Source organism: Dreissena polymorpha, chromosome 15 (assembly GCF_020536995.1).
Source record: "Dreissena polymorpha isolate Duluth1 chromosome 15, UMN_Dpol_1.0, whole genome shotgun sequence".
Taxonomy (NCBI): domain Eukaryota; kingdom Metazoa; phylum Mollusca; class Bivalvia; order Myida; family Dreissenidae; genus Dreissena; species Dreissena polymorpha.
In genome coordinates this window covers 65,421,208-65,438,051 of record NC_068369.1, presented here as the reverse complement: position 1 = coordinate 65,438,051, position 16,844 = coordinate 65,421,208, and the positions used below count along the sequence as shown (strand labels likewise).

Sequence of the window (16,844 nt, the reverse complement as noted above, 5' to 3'; positions counted from 1 at the left end):
GCCTTATATTATGAAAATAGTTTAAGATAAATGAATAAAATGTTCTGTAAAATGCAATGTTATAAGAAATGTTGTAAAAAACAAATCTTTTCTACCTTAGTTTGCACAAACCTTCTATTCATTATCTAAGACTACACAATTGTGATATTGAAATTCAGAAAAGTTTCAATACGAAGTTTTTACTTTATTAATTTGCTTTTTATTTGTAATTCTTAGCCCAATTTGTTATTTGAGGGTATACCATATTGGCCCTAATGTATCCAAAGCATACAGACAGTTAAGTAATTTAGCTTTAACCTCTTGGTTAATGTTCAATCTTAACAAACAAATGCAAAGTCATCATAGTTTACGCTGACGTAAAATATACAGAGAACAAGTATTATCAAACCAAGATTCAAGAACCAAGCCCTATATAAATATAAGGGTCCACGCGCCGAATCACAGCTTTTCCAAAGATGACACAGCATAAACATGAAGTATCTGTATGATTTATTTGCCATTTCCATCGATAAAACACGATCGGGGGTCTTGACAAGCAGATTAGCTGGCTTTTATATTAAGCCTATTTTATCAAACGTGGTATTATCTTGTCATAGCTTGATTGCATATGTAGTGTTATTTATCAAACTGTATCATGTCAATAGGTTTTTTTTCTGCCAATACTCAACTATAATATACCTTGTATAATACACTTCTATAAGGTCACCAGCACAAATATATACTATACGTGTTCTGTAAAATAATTAACTTATATAACCATAGTTTAAGAGCGAACCATGTTTCAGGGATAGCAAACTACGCTAATAAAAAGTGAATGAACATTGTTTTAACTATATAATGCTGAAAATAAGAAGCACACAAATAATAGGAAACGTAGCTAACTGACAACGCCTACAGTACCGGTGTGAACACTCTATTTGCTTTATTTAAAGGATTCTATTACCTATATTGCTACCACAGTTGCAAAGAGAAAGTGCAGTTTCATATAATATATTTGAATCACTTTTGAAATCCCGTGAAGCTGTTTTCCATTGAAGAAAACTAATTTGTTGTACTATGTAAGTGTGCGTAGTCAGGCAACACGCTTTTGTGGCAGTATTAAATCGGACAAAATGTGCATATAAACATCTAGCGGGATCATATGGTGCTTGTATTCAGTGAAATTGTTCACTTTTTGATAAAAGCAACAAACTTGTCACATTTGTAGATTTTAGTATTTTATTCAATTTAAGCTATGGACCCATCTCCAATTTTCAAGATGGCCGCCAAGATGGCCGCCACAATTTAGGAAATTACATGTTACTGCCATATTTGATTAAAATATTCTGTTTTTGGCATTGAAATTAGCTGTTTTATGTTATAAATTAATTAAAATGTGTTTCTACAGGAAAATAATAAATTAAATATAGCATATAAGTCAAAATTGCTTCCAAAATGGCCGCCTAAAGTACCAAAAATAGGATTTTCCTACTCCAATCTATAATTTTAATATTCATTGAACGTATGTTATATAAGCAAGAGTTGTTCTTTTTTGTATTTACAGATACCTTCATTTGTATAATATTCTCAACATATTGTGTCCTTAAATGAAGAAATAACTGCATTCAACGAGTTCACACTTCCAGACCTTAAAGCTGCCTTAAAGGGTTTACCTCAACTCTACTGGACAGCTTCAAACATTCTACTGGTGCCAACGCTACATGTTTCCTTTACTTCTCAGGAAGGTGCGGGAAGGTGCCCCTTCGTGAACTCGTGCATTGCACAACTCAACCTGAGTAGAATGTTCGTGTCTTGTGAGGAATTTGTGCATGAGTTCAAGTGTTACTTGAACAGTAGGGAAGCACAAGAATTTGACAGTATTTGAGTGTGTCCAAGAGTATGATATAGCTGAGATCACTCAAATACTGTCAAATTCTTGCTTAAACCTATATTCTTATGGGCCCGTTTCATCAAACATCGTACGACAAATTTAGCATACGATACGAATTTCAAAGAAACATTATTTTAACAGACCGAAGCATATTTTTGCTAATTTCTAGTAAAATCATTTATTTCATCATTTTCTTAAACGGTCCCATAAGTTTAAGCAATAGTGAAAGAATGTGGGAAAATGTAGCTAGAATGGGGTTTGAACATGCATAATTGTGTCGTGTTCTGAGAAAAATGAGCATAATGCTTGTGCGAGAAGTGTCGTACCAGATTAGCCTGTGCAGATCGCACAGGCTAATCCGGGACGACACTTTCAGCCTTGACTGGTTTTTCTCGAAGAAGAGACATGATTTGAACTAAACATTCCACAAAAGCGGAAATTGTCGTCACTGATTAGCCTGTGCGGACTGCACAGGCTAATCTGGGATAACAATTTACGCACCAGCATTATGCCCAGTTTTCTCAGAACGCGACACAATTATGATTCATTTTATAGTTTGTTAATTTCATTGACTACAAATTTGTATTACACTTATGTCTACCTTGAGGTTGTTGTACATAGTATAATTATGTTACAAATATAGTATTTTCTGTAAACAGTATTTGAGTGTGTCCAAGAGTATGATATAGCTGAGATCACTCAAATACTGTCAAATTCTTGCTTTAACTTATATTCTTATGGGCCCGTTTCATAAAACATCGTACGACAAATTTAGAATACGATACGATTCCAAAGAAACATTATTTTAACAGACCGATGCATATTTTTGCTTATTTCTAGTAAAATCATTTATTTCATCATTTCCTTACCAATGGCTTATATCTTGCGGAGCTATTTATCAACAGCTTGTATATTTTTAGTTTTTAAATTTAAGTTATAAATTAAGATTGTCGTACGATCTTTGATAAAACGGTCCCTTAAAAATATAAGTTAAAGCAATAGCGAAAGAGAATGTGGAAAAATGTAGCTAGAAATGGTTTTGAACATGCATAAATGTGTCGTGTTCTGAGAAAAATGGGCATAATGCTTGTGCGTATAGTGACACTTTCCGCCTTATCTGTATTTTCGCTAAGAAGAGACATCATTTAAACGAAACATTCCATAAAGCGGAAATTGTTGTCCCTGATTAACCTGTGCGAACTGAACAGGCTAATCTGGGATGACAATTTACGCACCAGCATTATGTCCAGTTTTCTCAGAACGCGAGACAATTATGTGTATGATTCATTTTATAGTTTGTTTATTTCATTAACTACACATTTGTATTACATTATTTCTACCTTGAGGTTGTTGTACATAGTATAATTATGTTACAATTATAGTATTTTCAGTAAACGAACAAATCCTTTTGTATCGAATACTATGCATTAATATTGTTTTCTACCAAATGTTTTTTATAGGGATCACTTGTCCGTCGTCTGTCTCGTTAAAATATTATTAATAGTATTAATAGCATCAGTTTGAAACTTTATACATTAATAGACCTCATTGAGTGGGAGTGCGTCGATAAAGAACTCTTAGCATCCCGCTTTGTTAAATTATTTATAATTAATGCATAACCATTATTCTTGTATTAGTTAAGTTAAATAGTCATAATAAAATGTTGTCATGTCATTTTTCCATTTTTCTTTTTTGTGTAACGTTTTGTAAATAAAGCTTTTATTTGTTGTTATTATTATTATTAATACGGATGTTTTAGTCCGGTCTGTTTTCCAAATCGTTACAACGGTATAGTGGTATAGGAGAGGTTGAACATATGATTTTGATTAATAAAGGATTTATATTATTAAACTAGTGTTTTTTTCTAATTCTCTGTACAAAGATTGATTATATGAAGATTTGCTACAGTGCATATTTATCAATGTATGTGGTTCCGTAAATAAATCGATATTATCCACTTCCGGGTTAAGAAATTGAGATAATTTAGCGATTACATCCATAAATTTGGTAATAAAACGACAACATGAATTAACATCATACCTAATATCACCTTTTCTTCCCATGCAATGCAGTGTCAACGGCTTAAACTCGTTGATAATTGAGAAATGTTATTCAACGAGATTGTTTTTTACCCATTATCGTCCCATGTCATTTTCAAGGTCAACCGGTGTTTTGTGAACACTCGCACCGCATAAAACCCATTGAAATTAGGTTATATTACACTTCATTTTGGTTAATATTCACCTTTACTTGATAGGGCATTCGCATGGTGTGTCAAAACTTTCATTTGAGTATTTTTACTGTATATATTCAACAGTTAGATAATAAATGTACATTCCGCGCTTGTTAACCCCAGTTTAAGACTTTGAACCGCAGTTTACACTCTTGAACTCAGGTTTAAGGAATTAATGTGCAAACGGCACTTTGAACTCGGGTTCAAAATTTCTTAACAATATAATTAACTGTTAAATAATTAATGTGCATTCCGCGCCTCTTAACCGCAGTTTAAGACTTTGAACCGCAGTTTAAAGTCTCTTAACCCTATAGTTAAGAGAGGACCAATGAAATCGCGGCATTTACCTTCTATATATAGCTAATTGTGGTTTAAGCTCCGCTAATTGGTTGTCTCAGATAACAGATTTGTATCTATTTTTAGACACACTTTGAACTGCGGTTCAAACTCTTGAACTCGGGTTTAAGGATTTAATGTGCAAACGGCACTTTGAACCCGGGTTCAAAGTCTCTTAACTTAATAGTTAACTGTTAAACCGTGGTTTAAGGAATTAATGTGCATTTCGCTTGCCATATTTAACCGCACGATTTCGAATATAAAGATATGTATTTAATTTATGACCCAAGATCTAACGGATCTGTGGTGATAGGAGTCATTAGTTAATCAAAGAAGATTAAATAAGAAACGTTCAATATCGCGTTACGATAATAATTGCACATACAAATAATCAGAACATTGGCTAGTAAAAAAATGTAAATAATAGGGGAGAGACTACTCTTCCTGCTTGAAACCAAATGATATATCTAATTATTATGAACACGTGTCGGAAGTAAATCGGACAAAGCAATATTTATTTGCGTAAATATACATTGCCATATGAATAATTGAATGACAGTAATGCCTAGTTGTAGTTATGCACAGTATAATGCCCAACATAAAAGTTATCATCTTATTATTTTCTCTCGGCAGGCCGAAAAATGGCTGAGCTTCAGTACTCCAGCATTATATTGCAACGTTCATTATTTTTATTGTTTATTGTTGATTCTATATTGTTAATATTTTAGTTACAATCATATCTTTTTAAATGTACATTTCATTATGTTGTTTAAACAATAAAATGTTACTACCGGTATTTTTCATCATCATCATCATCATCATCATCATCATCATCATCATCATCATCATCATCATCATCATCATCATCATCATCATCATCATCATCATCATCATCATCATCATCATCATCATCATCATCATCATCATCATCATCATCATCATCATCATCATCATCATCATCATCATCATCATCATCATCATCATCATCATCATCATTATCATCATCATCATCATCATCATCATCACAATCATCATTATTATTATCATCATCAGCAGCAGCAGCAGCAGCAGCAGCAAAGCCATCCTCTTTCTTCTCAACATCATAATAATCATCACAATCATAATTATCAACATATTTATCATGATCATCTTTGTAACACATAGTCTGTATGTGCGAGTATCAAAATGTTTGGTAACAAATGTTAACTAATGTTTAAGTGGTTAAATAATTAAAACAATTCTTTATTATCGCTATATTGAACACGTGCATTTAACTTAACATTGTTCGCTTACATTTAAAGGCTTCGCTCATGGTTGTTTCAGAGTATAAAACACACATTTTCCTGCTTTGCATTAAAAAACAAGTCGTGGTAAAATGTTGATGATTGCTTTTCTTATTATCAATGGACAATAGCAGTATGTTGTTTTAAAATAGTAAATATAACAGGTATTAAGTTTGTGGGACACATTTATGCAAAGGCATTATTCTGACATGTTATGGTTATCAACACAGAGAGCTGTACATTTAAACAGATAAACTTTTGATAACAAACACTTCAACTGATATGGATCAAATATTTTACAAGCAGTAAAATGTCTTATTGATACACTTTCCCAAATAAATCATACAACTGAAATAAATCAATGGTTTAAATAAACACTTTTGTCTTTGAAACACTCAACACACCGTACACATATTTGCCTAAACACTAGAAGCATCAATAAACCAGGTCTCGTAGAGCACGCACAAGGTTTAAGAACAGGCACGTCATGGTACAATACAAAATACATTTGGCAATCTTTAATTGAACTTGTTTATAGACGATGTTGTGCACGTGATTATCTCAATATTCGACTTAATTATAAATTAGTGTTTCCTTCAGTACGCTCTTGTGTGCGCTCTCCAAACAACTATACTGAAAGTCAAGGGAAAACGTTAAATCAACAAAAACGTACCCGATACAACTACGGATGATACAAAAATTCGAAAAAAACGGTTAGTATTGATACATTTTGTATAAAATATAATAATATTTTATAATACAGAATATAATTGAGCAATGCTTTGTCGTTTCTGCTGTAAAAGGAGTTATACTCTAAGTAATATTATTATCGAATATTCGATCGTATATACGACACAGTTGTAAATAATATTTTAGATTTGGATTACAACATGCTGACGTCGATACATATACTTAAACATTTAAATCTAAGTACTGACATTACTGGTGTGACAATGCTTTTGAAGAGGCTAGATCTAAAAGGATCAATTTAAGTTTATCTACATCCCCAAAATTGAGTATGTTGGTACGAACATAAAATTTGGGTACACACATTTTGGGTACAAAAATATATGCGAAACAAAATTTGGGTACGAAAAACAATTTGGGTACGAAAAAAATATTTGGGTACAAAAAAAACCGGTTCGAAAACAATTTGGGTACGAAAACAAATTTTGTTATGAAAAAAAAATTGGTACGAAAAAAATTGGGTACGAACAATTTTGGGTACGGAATAAATGGGGCTACGGGGAAGTAGTACCTATGGGAAACTTGACCCACAATCGCATATTTTCCGCCCTTTCCGTCAAACATCAGATAAGTACCTCGAAGGCAATAGTATGAATAGTCATATCTGAAGCGGTAATGCGGTCCTACCTACGCGCGTCAAAATGTTAGCGAAATATGTGAACAAAGCGGTAGCCTGTCAGAAATGTTTGAATTAACGAAGAAAATCTTGTATTGATGTAAGTAATTTGAAGAAATATGCAGAAAATATATTAAATAAGCAATGATGATATTTTTCTCAGCCACATAATTGTTAATAGTTTAATATCACAAAATGAAAGCGAAAGTAGAACTGTCAAAAATGAAAACCTGTCAACGTGTTGTTTTTGCTAGCACGAGAGGGCGATTAAACTAAATGTGTTCACATGTTTACCATAAGCTTTGTCAATGACCTTTATAGTATGGGTTGCTCTGTTATTATTCATTGCTATCATGTAACAGCATGATTGTGTATATGTTTATAATACACAAATCATACATAATAATGAACATGTAAGTATACTTAAGAGTACCCGGGGTACATGTTAGAAGTACCCGAGCCGACAATGAACATTCGAGCGATAGTTGAAGGTGCAACATCTCTCTCGCCCCTCCCCCTTAGCAAAGCATCGCCATAAGTAATTTAAAGAGTAACGCACTAAATAAGAGTGAACAGGGTCCATCACTCGATTATGATTATAACTACCATGTGATGGTTAATACAATAGTTTATCAACCCTACCGCACTATATACCACTTAAATCAAGCGGCAGATAGCATGTTGAACTTGTTTGCGCTATGATATTATTGAGCTATATCTGTGTTCACACCGTCATCCGTCCGACTACATGTTACTGAACGGCTGCGATATCTTTGAACATAGTGGAGTTGATTTAACAGGTAATACTTGTGTATTCCTTGTTTTGGTAGCTTGTTTAATGGAATACAGTTAGACCACGTACCTAGACGTACTTTCAACGAGCTACTGCAATTATCTGACTTGCCGCCGCATTGTAATTTGTATGTCACTTTTGAAACTGGTGTATGCTGTAATGTACTGCAGCGCGAATATGGACCAGCAGACGATTTTTTCATCGTACTGTTGATTCCGGAGAAAGCCGATGTATCACGACTGGTTTAGCGCATAATTACTTTGAGTAATCGGGTACAATCGTCATATTGCGTATGAAATGTCGTTGATTGCAATGTGCGATTGTAGTGGTAAGCAAGAAGTTTTATCTAAAGCACTGCACTATTAACGTTATATCTAAACATACACGAGCTTTTTGTACAAATAAAAGAAAGGCATTTAGTAGAACACAATATGTAGATCGTACAATTGTCTTAGTTTTGGTACACTGTAATGAGAAAAAAAAAGAGGTATTCAAATGTCATCTTTCATTGAAATCATTATAAAATATATATAATTAACAAAAATATCCAGGTGCGGTTAGGATGTCTCGTTGTTAGGATCTCTGTATTTAGTTTTACCCCTCTAGCAACAATACTTTTTTATTTACGTTCGACATAAAAATATGACAAATGAAAGGAAAGACAGACGGAAGGACGAGCGAAAAGTCAATACGTATCCCGGCTCGGAAATTGTGGGCATAACAACGACTAGAAATGAACGTATACACATGTGAAAGTAGTGCATCAATTACGATCGTATTAATGCAATAGCTCATTATATTAAACAAGTATTGCTCTATTTGCTATGTAAACAGTAAATAATGTAAATCATTGCAATACATTTCACATAAATATAAAAACATAGTAGTTCTTGCATTCCAAAAAGTGTGGCATATATAAATGTTTATATTTGCTCAATGCAACTCAATTACAAGGGTTTTAATGCGTGTGAGTAAAGTGACAATAAATATGTAGACAATAAATGCAAGCATGTTACCACTACACAATATAAACATGATACCTTAAAACTACATAAACATAACCAGGATATAATTCTTTATTATATCCGGTGGTATTTTATTTCAGGCAAAACATGATCTCAATGTGTACTGAGATGAAGACATTAAGTATCATCAACATAACATTTACCAGATTTTCGTATTAAAACTTTTTTAAATCCAGGTTTTGGCTCATAACTTGTACTAAACATTTACTACGCTAGTTTATTTTTGTTATGAATCTCGATGATATATGCATTGGCTTTAGGCAGTAAATGACCCCTGTTTAAATTGGGGTCACTAGGTTAAAGGTCAAGGTAGTTTCACACTTAGTGTGAAAATCGTTCCCGATCAATAGCTCGTAAACTAATCGACCGGTTGGCTTGATACTTCACTTGTGCATTGGTCTTGGGAAGTAGATAACCCCTATTCAAATTGTGGTCAAAGATCAAGATCAATATCACACTTAGTGTGAAAACCGATCAATAACTCGTCAAAGAATTGACCGATTGGCTTATACTTCATATGCGCATTGGGCTTGGACAGTGGATAACCCCTATTGAAATTGGGGTCACTAGGTCAAAGGTCACTATCACACTTAGTGTAAAAATCGTTTCCGATCAATAACTCGTCAACGAATTGACCGATTGGCTTGATTATTTTCATGTGCATTGGCCCTGGACGGTTGATGAACCTTATTGAAATAAGGGTCACTAGGTCAAAGGTCAAGGTCACTATCACCATAAGTGTGAAAATCTTTCCGATCAATTACTCGTCGACGATTTGACCGCTTGGCTTGATATTTCACATGTACATTAGCCTTGGACAGTAGATGACTCATATTATAGTTGGGAACAATAGGTCAAAGGTCAAGGTAAACATCACACTAAGTGTGAAAATCGTTGCCGATCAATTACTCGTCAACGATTTGACCGATTGGCTTGATACTTCACATGTGCATTGGCCTTAGATAGTAGATTACCACTATTGAAATTGAGGTTAATATGTCAAGTGCACTGTTGCACAATAATAGTCCAATCCTTTCCGATCAATAATTCGTCAACTGATTCACCAATTGGCTTGATACTTCCCATGTGCAGTAGATTACCCCTATTGAAATTGGGGTTATTACGTCACTATTACACACTTAGTGTTAAACCGTTTCTCATCAATAACTCGTCAACTGATTCACCAATTGGCTTGATACTTCCCATGTGAATCGGCCTTGGACGTAGATGACCCCAATCGACATTGAACAGTAGATGACACTATTGAAATTGGAGTCAGTAGATCAAAGGTCATGGTCACTAGCACAATAATTGGAAAAAGCGTTTCTGATCAATAAGTCGTCAACGAATCAATCGATTTGCTTAATACTTCCCATGCGCATTGGCCTTGGACAGTAGATGAAGTATTTACAAATTGGGGTCACTAGTGCAAAGCCCTGTTAGGATGGGCATATGTCTCTGACCGCTGAACACTTGTTAAGTTTTATTTTGTAAAGTGCATTCTAATAATAAATACTATGCAACGAAGCTGTTTGTGAAGATGTCTAAATATTTACATTCTCACCTGAGCGCATAGTGCTATGGTGAGATTTTAGGAAATTTCATGTCCTTAAAGGGATCTTTTCACGCTTTGGTAAATTGACAAAATTGAAAAAAGTTGTTTCAGATTCGCAAATTTTCGCTTAAGTTATGATATTTGTGAGGAAACAGTAATACTGAACATTTACCATGGTCTAATATAGCCATTATATGCATCTTTTGACGATTTTAAAACCTAAAAATTATAAAGCGTTGCATCGCGAAACGATTGAATAATTTGGAGAGTTCTGTTTTTGTCGTTAAATTTTATGAAACTACGAAGATTGCTTATATAAGGTATAAAATACGTCCAGTATGTGTACACGGCGGAATAGCTCAGTAGGATAAAGCGTTTTTACTTCAGGACTCTGGCAGGACTCCAGGGATCACTGGTTCGAAACCTGGTCCGGACAATGTTCTTTTCCTTTTTTTAATTTTATTCTTGATTTTTTACTGGAGCTTTTACGATCCAATGTTTACATTTATCGATATAAAGCATTTAATGATTAAGTTAAAAAATACCAAAATCTGTGAAAAGGCCCCTTTAAGTCCGTCAACACGTGCGTTCGTGAATTAACTGTTTCGTCTAGCATTATATCCTCCAGGACTCGTTGATAGAATTTACGAATTTTCACAGGAGTGACTCTAGGTGGACACGCTTTTCATTCAAAGTTGTTAAAATCTATAAGAGTGGTGAAAGCTACCTAAAAAATCAAATTATTTGTGCAACCGTACATTATTGAAAATTTATTGGCTAATAAAAGTTACATCAAATAATTTAAATGTTTAAAAGCAGAATAATATCATTCGAACGTATGAGACGACTTCCCTAGATATGACCTTAACATGACGATAACTCAGTCTGCATCTCTACAATTGCTTGTAAATTGCCAAAATTAGTGTTGTTTATTTTATGGGATTTTGTTTTTTGATTAGTAAGATGATTATTAGATAAAATATTTACAGTCACGAGCGTACTCAAATAAAGCTGTGTTTAGGATGTCACCTTCCGTAAATGACCATGTACCTTTAAATGTTGAAGTTTTGGTATTGGAAATATGTCACAATATCATTGAAAGGTTTTGCCATAAAAACACGATACCTCATCATGCCAATACACTCATATTACAAACAAAATTACTTCAATCCATGAACAATTTTCCAAACATAGAGATAATACATTTTTGAGAATGATAACTTTCTCAGACTTCTATGGGTTAGATATATTTTTTTTAGCCACTACTGATAACAGTTAACAAGTGTAGCTAATACATTTGCCTGATAAGACAAGAACCATACGAAATCAATATTGATTTTGGTTGACGTGCTATTTAAATATAAACATTACGCATATTTCTATTTTTAATATATCGTCGTTACTTCCTTCTTGATAACATTCTTGCGTCGGGTGTTATGCTTATTGCGCAGTAATATTTCAAGGCGTCGTGTGAATGGCACTTTGAGCGTGTTTGAGCTGCGTGGTAAGTTTTAAAGTATTTTTTATTGTTGTAATACGTAGTTTAATAACAATTTCACACAATGGTGTAACCATTCTTGTCTAACTAATGGAAAGTTGTGGTATATATGTACATTAAGAAAGGTTTATTCGTGTACAGTAATGGCAGAATAACGTTGGTCAAAATATGCCGCATTTTAAGTTGATATTGTGTTAAATTTAATATAAGAACATTTTTACACTGTTGACTGGTGAGTGTTTTTCTTATGACTTATTCAAGGTCTTCGATAGTCTTAGTCTTAGACAAACTGTATTGACAGTTTTGTCAATATAGGTCTATATAATCATAATTTGAAATATGTTGAAGGAACTTACTTACAGTTAAGCAAAATGAAAATTCTAAAAAAAAATTGTAAGAGTTACAATAAGAATAACTGCATTAAAGTCAAACACGTGGAATAACAATTATGACTCTGAAACATACGGTGGCATAGAGATGACATTCAATCCTCTTTATAAATTGCACTCCTATTCTGTATACTTTCAATCTCGTTGCCACGAGTTTGCTATGTCGTGGCATCGAGTTACTAAGGCCACGATATACAAAAGAGGAGTTCAAAAGTAAATAAAAGAGGAGTGCAATTTAAAAAAAGTGGTGCAGTAAATAAAAGAAGGGTGCATTAAACAAAAGAGGAGGGAATTTTAGCTATCTCGACATCCCGACTTAGGTAACTCGTGAAATTATATATTTATATTAAACAACAATACATTAAAAAGCATTGACGTTAATAAGTTAGTTACATGACAATGATTGAATATTTGTGGTTACAAGGTAAAATAACAGCAAAATGTTAACCATGTGATGTTATTTTGTCAATGTTTTGTAATGATACGATTGCATCGATTTTGTAACACTCAAAACATATCTTTCTATTAAATAAAATAACATCTCTGTAATTCATTAACTTAATAAATTAATTTCAAAGATCCAATATTTCCAATGCCGGTGTACTATTTATCCATTATTTTAAATGATCCTGCAATAAACATACATATGATGACCGATGGATTACATTGTTAAAATGATATATACTCGTTTAAAGTATTTGAATGTATATGTAATACATTAACTTGAATATACAAGAATAAAAATTGTTCCAAACCTTAACAGGCTTAAAAAGTTGTTTCGGGAAGTCTGTTAAATCTTTACTTGGGGTATTCAGTAGGTCTTGTTCCCAGGTCATCAGGTGTGGTCTGTAAAAATATTTGAGGGTTCCAATACCATGGTATCCGATCAATTGACCAATATAAATACATGGTGTGTTTCACTCCACAGCACAAACATGATAGAAAAAATCATTCAGACCTTTTAGACACATGTTATGGTTAATGTTATATTACATTTCATAATGTGGGTTATCAATACTGATTATGAATGCAATCTTATTTTATTTATGTGTCACTCCCTGCAGAAGAAGTATGTATATTTGTACATAGTAATTCTAATTATGATAGTGCCGTTTCTTCACGTGCATTAGACTGTATCTCGATATAATGGAAACGAATAATTCACTTATATTATATAAATGCAAATAAAAAAAATAAAAACTTAAAAATGTGTGCGTCTGTGACATTTGTCTGATGTTATTGTCAATTGTTATCATCTTACAATTGTCGTTACCGTCGACAGAAAATTATCATTGCACATTTACTTGTTAACACAAATATTTTTTTTATAATTTGTGTCGAATGGATATTGAAATAAAAAATGCATGGATTTTGTATGCAACCTAGCTAATCCTAAATTGTGTTTGTTTGTGACATTTGTTTGAGGTTATAATGACATGGAATCATATTAATATCGTCGTTGCAGTAGACAGTAAGATATAATTGAAAATGTGCGTGTTAACGCATTAATTATTTATTACTTTGGTCGAATGGATATTGAAATCGAAAGTACATGAATTTGTCTATACAACCTAACCCTAAATTGTGTTTGTTTGTTACATTTGTTTGAGGCTAGTGTGACATGGTATCATATTAAAATAGTCGTTTCAGTAGACAGTAAGTTATAATTAAAAATGTACGTGTTAACACATTAATAATATATAACTTTGGTCGAATGGTCCGGAATGGATATTGAATTCGAAAGTGCAAGACATTTGAATATTGCTAACACCTACCCTCTTTCAAACTGAAGATGAACTTTGCTTATTATTTATAAACATATTTATTTATTCAAGGTGGATATGTTAGTTTTCTTATGTATAAGTCATGTTTTTCAAAATGCTTTATCGAACAGTTGATTGTTGTAAATCATTATGCGTATCCAAGTTCTATCCTTTTTAAACTGCGAACAACAGTATCATAAGGAGTCCACGCTTGGTTTTGACAAATCAGTTTAGATTTGTCTTACTCAGACTTTTAATTTTATCAAAATAGTAAAACATATTTATGTATTTTAGGCGGACATTTATTTAACGTATTTGCGTTTAGTAAAAGCCATGTTCTTCCTTGTGCATTATCGAACGATTGATTGTTGTAAATCAATATACGTATGCAAGTTCTAGCCTTTCGAACCATAGTATCACGAGGAATCCACGATTTGTTTTGCCAAATCAGTTATAATTCGATTTTAATGTTTTGATACGTTTTATGCGAAGTTAAACGCTCATAAATCACATGCAATCAATCTTAAATAAATTTGAAAATATATTATTACTTTTTATAATGCCTTCTTTTATTTAATTTTTTTTTGTGTAATGGAATCTTATATTGACTTCCAGCTTTTTCAAAATGGCAGAAGGAGGCTTTGGGTGTACGGATACAGAGACGGGAAGCGTCCCTAGACCCATCAGTCTGTACAGTCGTCACTCTCAGGTAAATCAAAGACTAGAAGTGTTCCTAGACCCATTAGTCCATACAGTCGTCACTCTCAGGTAAATCAGAGACTGGAAGCGTTCCCATACACAGCAGTCTGTACAGTCGTCACTCTCAGGTAAATCAGAGACTGGAAGCGTTCCCATACACCGCAGTCTGTACAGTCGTCACTCTCGGGTAAATCAGAGACTGAAAGTGTTGCCAGACACAGCAGTCTGTACAGTCATCACTCTCAGGTAAATCAGAGACTGGAAGCATTCCCAGACACATCAGTCTGTACAGTCGTCACTCTCGGGTAAATCAGAGACTGGAAGCGTCCCTAGACCCATCAGTCAGTAGAGTCGTCACTCTCGGGTAAATCAGAGACTGGAAGCGTTTCCAGACCCATCAGTCTGTACAGTCGTCACTCTCAGGTAAATCAGAGACTGGAAGTGTTCCCAGACACAGCAGTCTGTACAGTCGTCACTCTCAGGTAAATCAGAGACTGGAAGCGTTCCTAGACACAGCAGTCTGTACAGTCGTCACTCTCGGGTAAATCAGAGACTGGAAGTGTTCCCAGACCCATCAGTCTGTAAAGTCGTCACTCTCAGGTAAATCAGAGACTGGAAGTGTTCCCAGACCCATCAGTATGTACAGTCGTCACTCTCAGGTAAATTAAAGACTGGAAGTGTTCCTAGACCCATCAGTCCATACAGTCGTCACTCTCAGGTAAATCAGAGACTGAAAGCGTTCCCATACACCGCAGTCTGTACAGTCGTCACTCTCGGGTAAATCAGAGACTGAAAGTGTTCCCAGACACATCAGTCCGTACAGTCGTCACTCTCAGGTATATCAGAGACTGGAAGCGTTACCAGACCCATCAGTCCGTACAGTCGTCACTCTCGGGTAAATCAGAGGCTGAAAGCGTTCCCAGACCCATCAGTCCGTACAGTCGTCACTCTCAGGTAAATCAGTGACTGGAAGTGTTCCCAGACCAATCAGTCCGTACAGTCGTCACTCGAAGGTAAATCAGAGACTGGAAGCGTTCCCAGACCCATCAGTCCGTACAGTCTTCACTCTCAGGTAAATCAGAGGCTGGAAGCGTTCCCAGACACCATCAGTCCGTACAGTCGTCACTCTCAGGTAAATCAGAGGCTGAAAGCGTTCCCAGACCCATCAGTCCGTACAGTCGTCACTCTCAGGTAAATCAGAGGCTGAAAGCGATCCCAGACACCATCAGTCCGTACAGTCGTCACTCTCAGGTAAATCAGAGGCTGAAAGCGTTCCCAGACCCATCAGTCCGTACAGTCGTCACTCTCAGGTAAATCAGAGACTGCAAGCGTTCCCAGACCCATCAGTCCGTACAGTCGTCACGCTCAGGTAAATCAGAGACTGGAAGTGTTCCCAGACCCATCAGTCTGTACAGTCGTCACTCTCAGGTAAATCAGAGACTGGAAGTGTTCCCAGACACATCAGTCCGTACAGTCGTCACTCTCAGGTAAATCAGAGACTGGAAGTGTTCCCGGACACAGCAGTCTGTACTGTCGTCACTCTCAGGTAAATCAGAGACTGGAAGTGTTCCCACACACATTAGTCCGTACAGTCGTCACTCTCAGGTAAATCAGAGACTTGAAGCGTTCCCAGACACATCAGTCCGTAGAGTCGTAACTCTCAGGTAAATCAGAGGCTGAAAGCGTTCCAAAACACATCAGTCCGTAGAGTCGTAACTCTCGTGTAAATCAGAGACTGCAAGCGTTCCCATACACATCAGTCTGTACAGTCGTCACTCTGAGGTAAATCAGAGACTGGAAGCGTTCCTAGACCCATCAGTCCGTACAGTCGTCACTCTCAGGTAAATCAGAGACTGGAAGCGTTCCTAGACCCATCAGTCCGACAATCGTCACTTTCAGGTATATCAGAGACTGGAAATGTTCCTAGACCCATCAGTCCGTACAGTCGTCACTCTCAGGTAAATCAGAGACTGGAAGCGGCCCTAGACCCATCAGTCCATACAGTCGTCACTCTCAGGTAAATTAGAGACTGGAAGT

The 16,844-nt window shown here is 35.0% G+C and overlaps 1 protein-coding gene across 3 annotated transcripts in view; it reads left to right on the top strand.

Annotated features, from left to right (window-relative positions):
* LOC127859365 (uncharacterized) overlaps positions 1 to 16,844 on the top strand; it is a 107,667-nt gene that overhangs the window by 33,144 nt on the left and 57,679 nt on the right. Inside the window, exons 1-2 of one of the 3 annotated variants that reach the window (XR_008039330.1) lie at positions 11,892 to 11,962; positions 14,724 to 14,817. The exons of 1 other annotated variant lie outside the window; for it this stretch is intronic. The gene's annotated coding sequence lies outside the window, so the exon portion shown is untranslated. Of the gene's footprint in view, positions 1 to 11,891; positions 11,963 to 14,723; positions 14,818 to 16,844 lie in introns of those variants that run through there. One more of the 3 variants, XR_008039331.1, reaches the window with a different exon arrangement.